The 11,259-nt window shown below is 38.7% G+C and overlaps 1 protein-coding gene across 2 annotated transcripts in view; it reads left to right on the forward strand.

Annotated features, from left to right (window-relative positions):
• Positions 1-388: 388 nt before the first annotated feature.
• The window catches only part of LOC140344306 (protocadherin-11 X-linked-like), a 748,248-nt gene continuing 737,377 nt past the window's right edge, over positions 389-11,259 (forward strand). For both annotated transcript variants that reach the window (XM_072431379.1, XM_072431380.1), the window contains exon 1: positions 389-910. The gene's annotated coding sequence lies outside the window, so the exon portion shown is untranslated. The remainder of the gene's footprint in view (positions 911-11,259) is intronic.

The following is an 11,259-nucleotide window of genomic DNA, read 5'->3' on the forward strand; positions in this document are numbered from 1 at the left end:
AAAAACTAAAAACAAACACAAATAATAAAAGAGAAAAAAATGTGCTAAAAATAAACAACAACAAAAAAATAAAGACTAAAAAAAGGAAACAATGTAAAAGAAGGTAACAGTAGCTTAGATAGATCCAGCAAGACATTCTTTCTGCTTGCAGAACAAAGAAGGGGGGGAGGAAATATCCAAATGTGAAGAGCTGGAAGGATGCTGCAGTGTTGATTTGCAGCGAGTGGACTGATGGTGGAGGCATTCAGCAAGATACCTTTAAGAGCAAGAGAGAGAGAGAGAGCAAACTATCTGGGGAAAGGTTCTATCATTTGCATTGCAATCTCCACCCTCCTGGTGATGTCAGTAAGAGAGGATGCTGGCAGGACCATTGCTGTAACCAGACAGCAGTCAGTGCATGTATAGTCTGAGCTCTGCACTAGACACACATACATAGGGAGCTCCTGTCATTGCACACAGAGTCTGCACTGCTATGACCACCCTGCGCCTGACACCTGTCTCCAGGGTACCCTCCTGTCTCATCTCTTCTATCTGTGCCATCATCTTCATCATTCCAACTTGTTAGCAGCCTGGCAGACTTAAGCAAGAAGATCCAGCAGCACCTGCCCTGGCTTGTGGAATAGCATATCTGACAGCTTGAGCTACAGGCAATTAGCAGACTCTTTGCAAGAACTTTGGATACACACTATTTTCATTTTTTGTGCCATTTTGGTTTATTTTTTTTGTCTCCCCCCCTCATCATCGCCTCTTGCTGGCTGCTGTGGACTTGCATGGAATGAGCAAGGAGCTGCTGAATGAAGGAATAGCTTTGAATGGTTCAACTTGCCAGCGGTGTGACTGTCACTCTCCAGATGAAGCTGTGGAGTTACTGCAGAGCTGTGCCACCATTTGCACCTTGCAGGAATTAAAGGTAAGAGGCATTAAAATGAGGGGTGTTGGATAAGGGGTGCTGAGACCCCTCTTTGCAAAAAAAGCAGCATTTGGGTTTACAGACCAGCACTTGGAACAAGTCACAAGTGCTGCTTACAAAGTGATGCTTTTTTTTTTGGTAGGTAACATTGGGCTTTTTTGCAATTGCTTCTATATATTCACACTGAAGGTGTCTGACTGCTGCATTGATGTCAGGTAGCTAAAAGATGTTTTCTCACCTCCACCTAAATGTAGCCCCTTCCTCTCCCCTCCAGGGGAACAGATGTGCGCTGGTTCTCTATGCAGTGGTACCCTGCTGCACAGGGATGTGCACAATTCTCATTTTCCCTACCTGTCCTTCTAGGCACAGGTAAGGAGGGAGCTGTCAATTGGCAACTTGGGTTTCTGAGTCTGTGGCTTGCTTTTTTACAGAATACTGGAGCATTTGTCAGCTCTGAATGCAAATATAGTGGTGGAGGGGGTAGCAGGGGTCTGCAGCATAGGCTGCAGTTGTAGGATGGTCAGGATTTGAGCTCTTGGCTGCAGTAGTGAGAGGGGTAGAGAGCCCTGTATAGGAAAGGTAATAGGAATCATCAAGCAATGGGGGGTGAGATGCAAAAGCAACTGGTAGCCAGGTATAGAGGACAAGGGCTGTCCATGCCATTTTATGTATCCTCTGTGCACAAATGCTGAGCATTCCATAGCTGTAGTAGGTTTAGACTATGTAGATTTATCTATTATATATATATCATCTATGTATCTGTCTATCTTTTAAAGTGCCTATTTGCATGATTAATAGCCTGTCGGATCCCCTCCTAGTGTTAGACAGAATTCTAATAAGCCCCAGTATTCTAAGCCTGTGCTGTATTGAACACGCCAAGTCGATTTGCAGGAGTCCAGGCAGTTGTAAAGCTGAACAGTTTGTTGTATATTTCAATGAACAGAGCTCTCTATGACTGCTGAGCTCAGTCTTTCAGCATCAACACTGTATTATTATGTTGAGCAAGTGAAAAGCAAAAGGGGAATAAAAAAAAAGGACTACCCAACCCCTGTGACACATTCACAAGCAGCCACCGGAGCAAAAATCACAGCAATCTGCTAATTTTATCCATAGCAAGTGCTTATTTATTTATTTATTTATTTATTCTAATCAAGTTTTTAAGTTGCAACTTTAAAAACAATAAATTGTTATTCTTGAGAATTAAAAGCTTCTAACGTTGCATTTCTGCTCCTGTGCTGTGTGATATTGATTAATGCCTCTGCTGTAGATATATTCAACGCACAAGTAGTGTCCGAGTAAAATCAATTTCGGAATAAAACGTTTGCCACACTTGCTTGAGTCGTACATAACGCACACCGGTCCTCTGCATCAATCTTAAGGGCAGCTTTAAATTTTCAATGTCTAACAGAATCAGACTGACAAATATACATCTTTCATGGGGCTTCAGGAGCCATAAAATATAAGGATGACTGCTTTAAATAGCACAAGAACTATCTCTTGTTGTCACCAGCATCTATCTCTTTTTCCCATCTGCAAGGTGCCCATATTTCTCCGTATTGGGTGCCTACATTATTCATTACTCCAGGTTGCACGTCACAAATTGGGTTTGGAATTATGATCCGTTCTTGGGGAGAGAGGGAAAAATTGGCAGCGTGCTTTGAAATCCCGAGATTTATGTCACTCCATTCCCAAGTGCCAATTCCCAGGCTAAGAGCCTTCCTACAAGCTAAACACATGGGGTGCTGGGATTTGTAAATTCACAGGTGTTTGGGTTGTTTAATGAGTGTAATCACTAAAACCATGCTTTCTAGTGTACTTGGTGCCTCTGCAGATTTGGAATTGTAAATGACTCTTTGGGGTTTGACCATATTTACGGCGGGCTCGGAAATCTAATTAGGTTCTGAGAAAAATGGCAAACAGTTGGGGCCCCACTGTAAAAATGATTGAGTTCCTGTATTCCAATAGAGGTGTTTATTGGGTGTCTATGGAGCCCTGGTGGGAATGTTCTTGACATGACTTGGACTATGTCTGAGACATCAAGTTGAACATTAATAAACTGGCAACGAAGCAGCTGCAATGGTATTCATGTGTCTTGAATTTCATCCCTCCTGTCAACATGAACTCAATTTTCTGTAAGGCATCATAGCCCTCACCTGTCTTCTCTCAGATAGGCTCAGTGAGATGTTGAGGAAGACATCCTTGGTTGAAGTATAATTTATATGCAACATTGTGCTGTCTGTTCGGTGAAATTGGTTTTATGCTGCACAGCTTGTGCAGTTGTGGAGATCAAAGATCTGAGCCCATGCCGTTGTACTGAATTTGTATTCCACGTTGAGCCAAGTAATGAAGAAGTTCTTGGGTGAGACTTAATGCATTATGTTCAAAAAGCTTTCTCTACGAAGGTCTCAGTCATGCAACATGGCAGTCACGGATCATTTATTATTTGCATCTAAGAGGACCTTGTGGTTTGGTGGCTTTGGAAGGGCTATAAGCACCAGCTTGCTGTCTTGGCTATTGGTTGGTGATGTACGCTGGAACTTTTGGTTCCTTTAGCTGGAGCATTGTAATCATCTGAAGATTTTTAGCATTTACTGGGACATTGCAATAAAAAGACTAAAGCTAGGTCAACTTTCATGTCCGAGATCCAGAGGACCCCCATCGCATTTCCATAAAACGTTGTATTTTGGACAGCATCGGGATGTGTAACAATGACATCCATGTTGAGATATAGAATGCTGATCCTCACTAGAGATTGGACTTTTCAATTGAAAATGAAGGTCTAGGTGTACCTTGAGGAATGTAGAAGAACATTATCTGTAGGGTCTAACATGGAAGTGTGCTTGAAGTTTAGTAAAACAAAAATAAAGTGATATAATATTAGTAAGTAAAAAATAAAACACAAAAATAAAAAATAAAAAAAATAAAAAAAAAAAGTAAAAAATGAACACCTGGTATAAATACACATCCCAAAAAATGTTCTTGATTGATAATATACCAGGTATGATAGACCACTTTTCTGTTTCTAATAAGGCAAAGGTTGTGGGTACCAATCAGATTTTATGTTCCATCATCTGAGCAGCCAAGTTAAGGAGATAGTTGGAACACTTTGCACATCAATCTGAACCTTTTAACATAAGCGTTTGCTATCATACACTATGTGACGCTTCTGTTTCTGCCATTGGTCATCAGATGATGAACAATCATTCCGATGTTTCATGGTGCTCAGTGGGATTTAAATGCACTTTGGTGATACGTTAAGAGATTTAAGCGGCAATGACTCATTTTTGTAAAAAAAAAAAGAACAAAGGCAATATTTTTAAAAAGCAGAGTTTTTCAATTATAGCGGATGAGTTAGGTCCAGAACTTGCCAAAGAGGCCATAAAAAGCTTCTGCTTAGCTCCTCCAAAAGCTTCTCTGTTTGAGGATTTAAACTGCCCCTTGTAATTGTCTCTAATGTCTTATGCGGCCAATATGAGGTGGATTGGCCAGGGTGCACATTTTCCAAGCAGGTCATAAGACTTTTGCATTCACTTTCTCGAAACTCCATTATTGTAAATGTAATATAACCATTTATTTGGGGGGATGGGGGTCCTGTAAATAGAAGATAACTTGTTCTGACTCCTATACTATACGTTATCATTTCCTAAAAAGCCTTTTTTATTGGCAATTGAGCACAATCTTTTCGATAAAAGCAAATTCTCATTTTTATAGTTGTAATTCTGTCTGCTTTAAAACATCCTAATTAGGAAATACTTTAGATGACAATTGAAACAAGGATTTTAAACTCGGAAAAAAACTGCATCAGTCGTAATGTTAAAATCAAGTTTTCTCCTTCAGTGTTGTATAAATCGTAGATGTCATCATGTCCTAAGATAGTCCGTGACGCGGGTCCTGTGTGCGTGTCTGTGAGTATGTGTGTGTGGGTGTTTAATTAAAGCGGGTCACACAAAGTCTCCAAATGCAATATATATCCAATTTTACCAACCTTTTGTTTTGGAAGGGAGAGGGTTGATCTCTGATAAAATGATGTATGTTACATCTAAGAGAACATTTCTAGATGATGTGAACTGAATCTATCATTCGAAAAGCGAAGGGTTTTTATTGTGTTACTGTGCTGAAACCCAGGCAGATTTCCAGGAAGAAGAATTTCTAGGTCTGTGCGATGTCAGCCATCCACAAAAGGTTTGGAATCTGAGCAATATCCATTATTGGCTATAGCCAGCTGAAAATGTTCAACATTTGGACTTTATAAACACATTATTTTTTGTTTTCTTTCTCCAACAATAATAGGAAAACCACATATTTATACACATAGTACTTCGCTCAAGGCCAAACCTGGCATCGTCTCTTGAAAAGAATTGTCAGCTGTCTATGTTCTGTAGTATTCATGTTAGTATGTTAAATGTCTGCAACATCCAAATGATCATGAATTGCAGACTGGGAAGTCAAGGACTTTGAGAGTCGGCAGCGGCAAGTCTCTGTGTGTGGTTGCATCTTAGGTGTAAGGACTAAATTATTTTTATTTAAATATAAGGTGCAGGAACCTCAATTCAAGGAGTATATATACTTCTTTATAAATATAGAAGTCCCAGAGGTGTAAATCAATGGCCATCTCTGAGTAACCATAAAAACCTTTCCTTTGCTAACTGGAGGATGTTTAAGAAAACATCTCTAGATTATACAAGGTATCTATTGGGCATTATATTATAAAAACAACTATCTTTCTCATTAGCTGTCATGATCCTTTGAATAAATAAGTTTGTATCTTGGTGAATGTGTATCCGTATTCCGGGTCATCCTTGGGGATGCGTCTTCATATGTTCTACTCTTCGAACAGCTTAATGAGCAATTAGCCGTCGTATATGCAGAACTGATAACTGGTGCGCAAAGCAGGCATCTAGCAGGAGAAGTCAGTGTGGCCACCCTGAACCAAAGCTCTATGACCCTTTGATATCCAGACAGCCAAGATGATGTTGTTGAGCAGAAATATTAAAATGTTTTTCTAGTAAAGTTGCAGTCATCGAGGTGCTGGATGCTGGCTGTGTTCTGCACCAATTTATGGACCAATTAAGATTATCACTTTCCCAATGCTAAAAGCATGAAGTTGAATATTAGTCCTAGTTTTGAAGTTGTGTTAATTCGGTGACCTTATTGGAAGTGAAATATGGTGGAGGCGGCAACTACAAGTTTGGTGGACTAGCTTATTATCTATCAATCAAACCCCCTGCTGTTCGTGTATGAACAGATTGGTCAGCCAGACATTTTATCTTAGCTGCGGGCAGTCCAATGTAAAAGAGCGTGGATCATTTATTTACAGTGATAGCCATATCTGGTGTGCTAAATGTCTTGTATTTTACAAAAAGGCGATAAAAATGGCAAACCCACCAACCCATACATTCACATTCTACGGTCCGCACATGGCATGAGTGTGGGTAAAGACAGTGCATCATGACTTTGATACTAATATCAGGGCATAATTAACACTTATCAGTGGTTCAAGAACTTCTTTGTGGCTTATCAAACCTGAGTTACAGTATTAGAGAAGTGTTAGGTGTAGTTCTGGAACAAAGCAAAGACATGAAAAGTGATGCCAACTTCTAATAAAAGTTTAAGTTTATCAACCAGTCGTACTTAAACTTATGTTGCACAATAATTGTATTAACCAAAAAGCATTTGGAGCATGAAGACCTTAACTGTCCATTACATTTATGTCTTACTGGCTCTTGCACTAAATAGATCTAAACATGGTTATGGATGCCAATAGTAATGGGTGACCACATTATTACCATAGTCATAATTGGAAATGTGCATCTTGGTTCAAGTTCACCAAGTTGTCCCCACCGAGGTTCGATCCCAATAGGTCAGCTTTATCCATTAAATTTACAAGTTCCAAGATGTCAACTAAGGTGAGATCATGATTGTCATGTGATCAAACTGAAGGCAAAGGAGATAAACTAGCAAAGAATGAAAATGCAATTAGGTCCAGGCTAGGAGGCAGAAGGGACGTTCTATATGTCAGCATATCCATCATTCGGCTGACAGTAAGGATCCAACTTTTTTAAGTGGCTTTGCTCCTAAACTGCTGATTTTTGGCCAGCCCCGTACTAAAAATATAACCCTTTAATCATTGGTTGGATTGTGTGCCAAGGTCTACATCATCAATGGACTATATTCATTTAGCTTGTGGCTCGTGTCAGAGTGGAAATCTAACTACTAAAGCACACTTCTTAAGTAACCAGTCATCAAATTTCTGAAGCATGAAATCAAGTCAATCAACTGACATAACCAAGAATGGAATCTGTGAGGTGGTAACTAAGTAGCCGATGGCATCAAAGGGTAAGATTATCTACTAAGGCTACCAAAGTATTCTTTGAGGGATTAACTGATTGCAATTCTGAGGTGACATCCATTCATAATGATTGACTTTTTTACCTTTAGATTTCATTCTTTAGCTTAATGAGTTTCTAATCAGCATACAATATAAGTGGGAATATCTTAACTTTGGAAACAAGCTTTGGGTTTCAGGGTACTTGGATGAAATGATCATGATAAATTCCCGATCAATGAGGTTATAGCTTACAACAAATTTATTAGGCTACTTTAATTGCTTATAGTTGTGATGAAATTGAAATTTCCCATTGAAAGTTCTGATGAAGCAGAAAACAATGCGAACCGCGTCAAAAATCGATGGGAGACTTTTGATGATTGCGCAATATCACACTCTATTGATATTAACGTGATATTGTTTTTAAATAGGTGTCAATTAATTATATTTTATGGATACTTAAAGCTGTAAACTGAAGGTGTCTTAAAAGTCCCAATGATTTTGTTTCCAGTTGGTACAATAAACAATGGTACAATGAGGTTATAGCTACTCTTTCTTCTGAATTCAAAAGTTTTGGATAGTTTTAAGCCATTAGATAGATGTTGGTTATAAATGTGAAAGGAAATTTGTCTGTGAGGGTTCTCATTATCTAGGTCATTGTTTACCTAGTAACAGTAACAGTATTTACTGGTCATATTCAACTAGCTGGTCATATTCACCTGGACTTGTTCTTGTAATGATGAAGATGTTTCACAGTTCTCCAAGCTGCTTTGTCACGATGGATATTTGGATATAATATATGTAATGGATATAAATGCTATGTAAATGTATTTTCTTCACTGATTCTGCTCTATACCGGTAGAACCAATGAGGAGGCTTGGAGAGCTTCAAAAGGTCTTCAACATTTTAAGAACAAGTCCAAAAGAATGTCAATTTGGCATTCCAAAATTTCAATCAGTTAAGGTATCCAATCATTAAGGTGACCACTGTTTGCATTTTATATACAAGACTGGTCAGCTGATGAATATCAGATTTCCCAGCAATCCATGCCCCAGACGTTGTACAACCTGACAAACCCAACTGGCGTAGTACAAATTAACCAACACCAGCCTACAAAACGAGGACATAAAATAGCTAAATTATGTATTGATAGTGTGACGGTCATTGTACCTGGGGGAGAATTGTCTTTTCTTAGGGCACATTGTATTTCTTTACCTGCTGCATTGAGATAAAAATAACAGTGCACTAGATTTAGGTTATGGAATATAATTTACCCTAGACAATGCTTTATTAGGCTGCAGAGATAAATGGACTCCATGCCTTTTAAATATTTGATCGAATGTTTGCTCATTCTGATGACATGTCCGAGTTCTCTGAGCTTCACACCAACTACTTATTGAATAGAAAGCTTTTTTCCCTCTTGCTACGGCATAACCGTACATCAATGAAATGAAATCTCAGCCCGTACAGAGCTCGGATACCTCCAGGTGCCTGCAGCTAATTCTGGTCAAACCACAGCAGATGATTTGATGGATGGATCTGAAATATGAGGTAGCTAGACATAAATGACGTCATTTGCATTCACTGCATTATGTAATATGGGTTTAATAGGAACATAGGATTCATTTGTAAAAGATTTACAGAATGAAAAATATTTCAACTGACATAAATGGGTAATTTTTCTTTATAAAAGCCACCATGGTTTGGCCATCTCGGCTTCTTCTTTTGCCAAATACGGCAACTTCCCAAAAAAAAAAATAGATACAAATTGTAAAATAGCTCAATTTTGTTTTTGTATGGCAATGGTGGAATGCTAGAAAAATAGTTGTTACTGATCAATGATGAAACATCTTTTAGTTACTATTGGGCACCAACATTGTGAATATTAATTAATCCTTTTTTGTTATTTGCCCAAATCTGTGAGTAGCAAGGTCATTGTGATAGCCGGGTGAATATTTGGTTGGATATAATGCATTGATTTGGATACAACATTTGTTTAAAGCCAGCAGAGATTCTCAGTCACTGTTGGTACCAGGTATGGAAGTGCTAAATCCACATGGGGAACTTTTTATTTTTGTGAAAGCTTGTTGCTTCTCCTTTTTCCAAAAATAGGAATCCACCAAAGTGCTATTGGAGGAGATGGTTAGCAAATTGCAATATGATGCTGAGATCCAAAACAGGGGCATGACCTCAAACTATCAGGAGGAATCAGACATTCCCCCATTCCCTGGTGGGAATCAATTATTGCTATTAAAACAGATAGGACCTGGAAGATTCTCATGAGGGAATGCTTGAGGGAATGTCTGATCCCCTGTTTTATAATAGAGCCCTAAGTGAAAGGTTGGATAGGATTATTTCACTAATATTTTTTGAAAAAGTTGGATTCTTGGAACCGACCTTGCAATTGTAAGTAAATTTAAATGGAATGAAATATAGACCAATAATAACTACAAATGTATCCACAGACAAAGTTAATTAAAAATGGATCACTTTCTCTGCCATTATTTTTAATGTTTTTACAAGATTATGTTCTAAAATCAATAAATCTGATATTGACCAAACGTTTTTTGGTAAAGAATTGATTCCATGGACTTTGAAAGGATGATTCTTCACCTGAGAATGTTTGGTGATTGTCAGATTCACTGCTATATAAGCAGAACCCTCGATGCAACATTTTATTTTATGAATAGTAACAATGCTAACAAAGCACAGTTGTTTTTTTTATTTTTTTAAAGATGGGCTTGTTTATATATCAGTGCTGCTCAAGACAAGAAGAAGCCAATTTGGTCCTTTGGCTTTCATTCATATCAATGCTTTGCATTGGTGTGAGCCAAAAAGATAATAGAACTTGTTGGAATTTTGTATAGCACATTCTGATTCTGGGCAAAGAAATAAAAAGAAGTGTAAAAATTAAATAAACAAATGCAACACTGTACATTTGACACGCAGACCAGCACACATACCTAATGTGCATGGTAATGTGGTGCAAAGAGCGTCTAAAAATATATCTAAAAAGTTGCACAGAGGGGCTCAAAGGATCATTTTCCTTGCCATTAGTTTTTTTTTTCTAGAATAAACTCTGAAAAAAAGTAATTTGTTTATAAATCAATAAATCTGATATATTCCTGGTGCAGAATCAATCCAATTGAAACACATGGAGCTGGGTTACTGATTCTCCATCAGTTTGCTTGGTGAACGTCAGATTCACTGGATTTAGCACCTTACATTTAGCTCTGTTTTTGAGTTGCAAAACACAGTTGATACATTTATTTTTTTTTGTAATGATGGGCTTGTTCATACCATCAGCGTTGCCCATGGCTGTGCCAACACGAACCAATTTGCCTTTGGTCCTATGGCTTCCATTCATACCAATTGGTGCCAATGGAAAAAGAAGATGTCGGCATTTTCCATAGCGCATAGAGATAAAGAAAAGTTTAAAACAAACTGTGCACATTTACAATGCAGATCAGTGCACATGTGTTATGCGTATGGTAATGTGCCAAAGAAGGATCGGTGCTATATGATCGTTCGCAGATATCGTGCAGGATCGTTCGTCGTTCGTTTACCAACGATAATAATTGGAAGTGTGTACGTAGCTTAAGCCCAATGGCCTATCAAGTTTTCCTATTTTAGAATTTGTGGGTTCATTTTTTTTGTCTACGATTATCCAGGGACAGTTGGGGCCTTTGGCAAATTTGAATTGGGGCCCCCAAATGTGCAGCATTCCATCTCCATGCACCCCTGCAATTTTCCTTGGAGAAGTTGGGGGCACCGGGCGGTTGTCCATTGTAGCTCGTGATCATGTTACCCCGAGGTGCATTCCCCAGCCTATAAACCGGGAACAGACGTAGCAGGAGACCCCCCCCCCCTCCATTCCGGAGGTGCAGTCAGATGATATTCATGGTTTGCGGTTTAGAATACAGAATGCGATCTCGTGTCATACATAATTCCAGGAAAGAAAATGTGCCGCTCTCAGCCAGAATTTCAGATGCAGTAAACACAATGAGCTCACTTTGAGTCTTTG

This window comes from Pyxicephalus adspersus, chromosome Z (assembly GCF_032062135.1).
Source record: "Pyxicephalus adspersus chromosome Z, UCB_Pads_2.0, whole genome shotgun sequence".
NCBI lineage: Eukaryota > Metazoa > Chordata > Amphibia > Anura > Pyxicephalidae > Pyxicephalus > Pyxicephalus adspersus.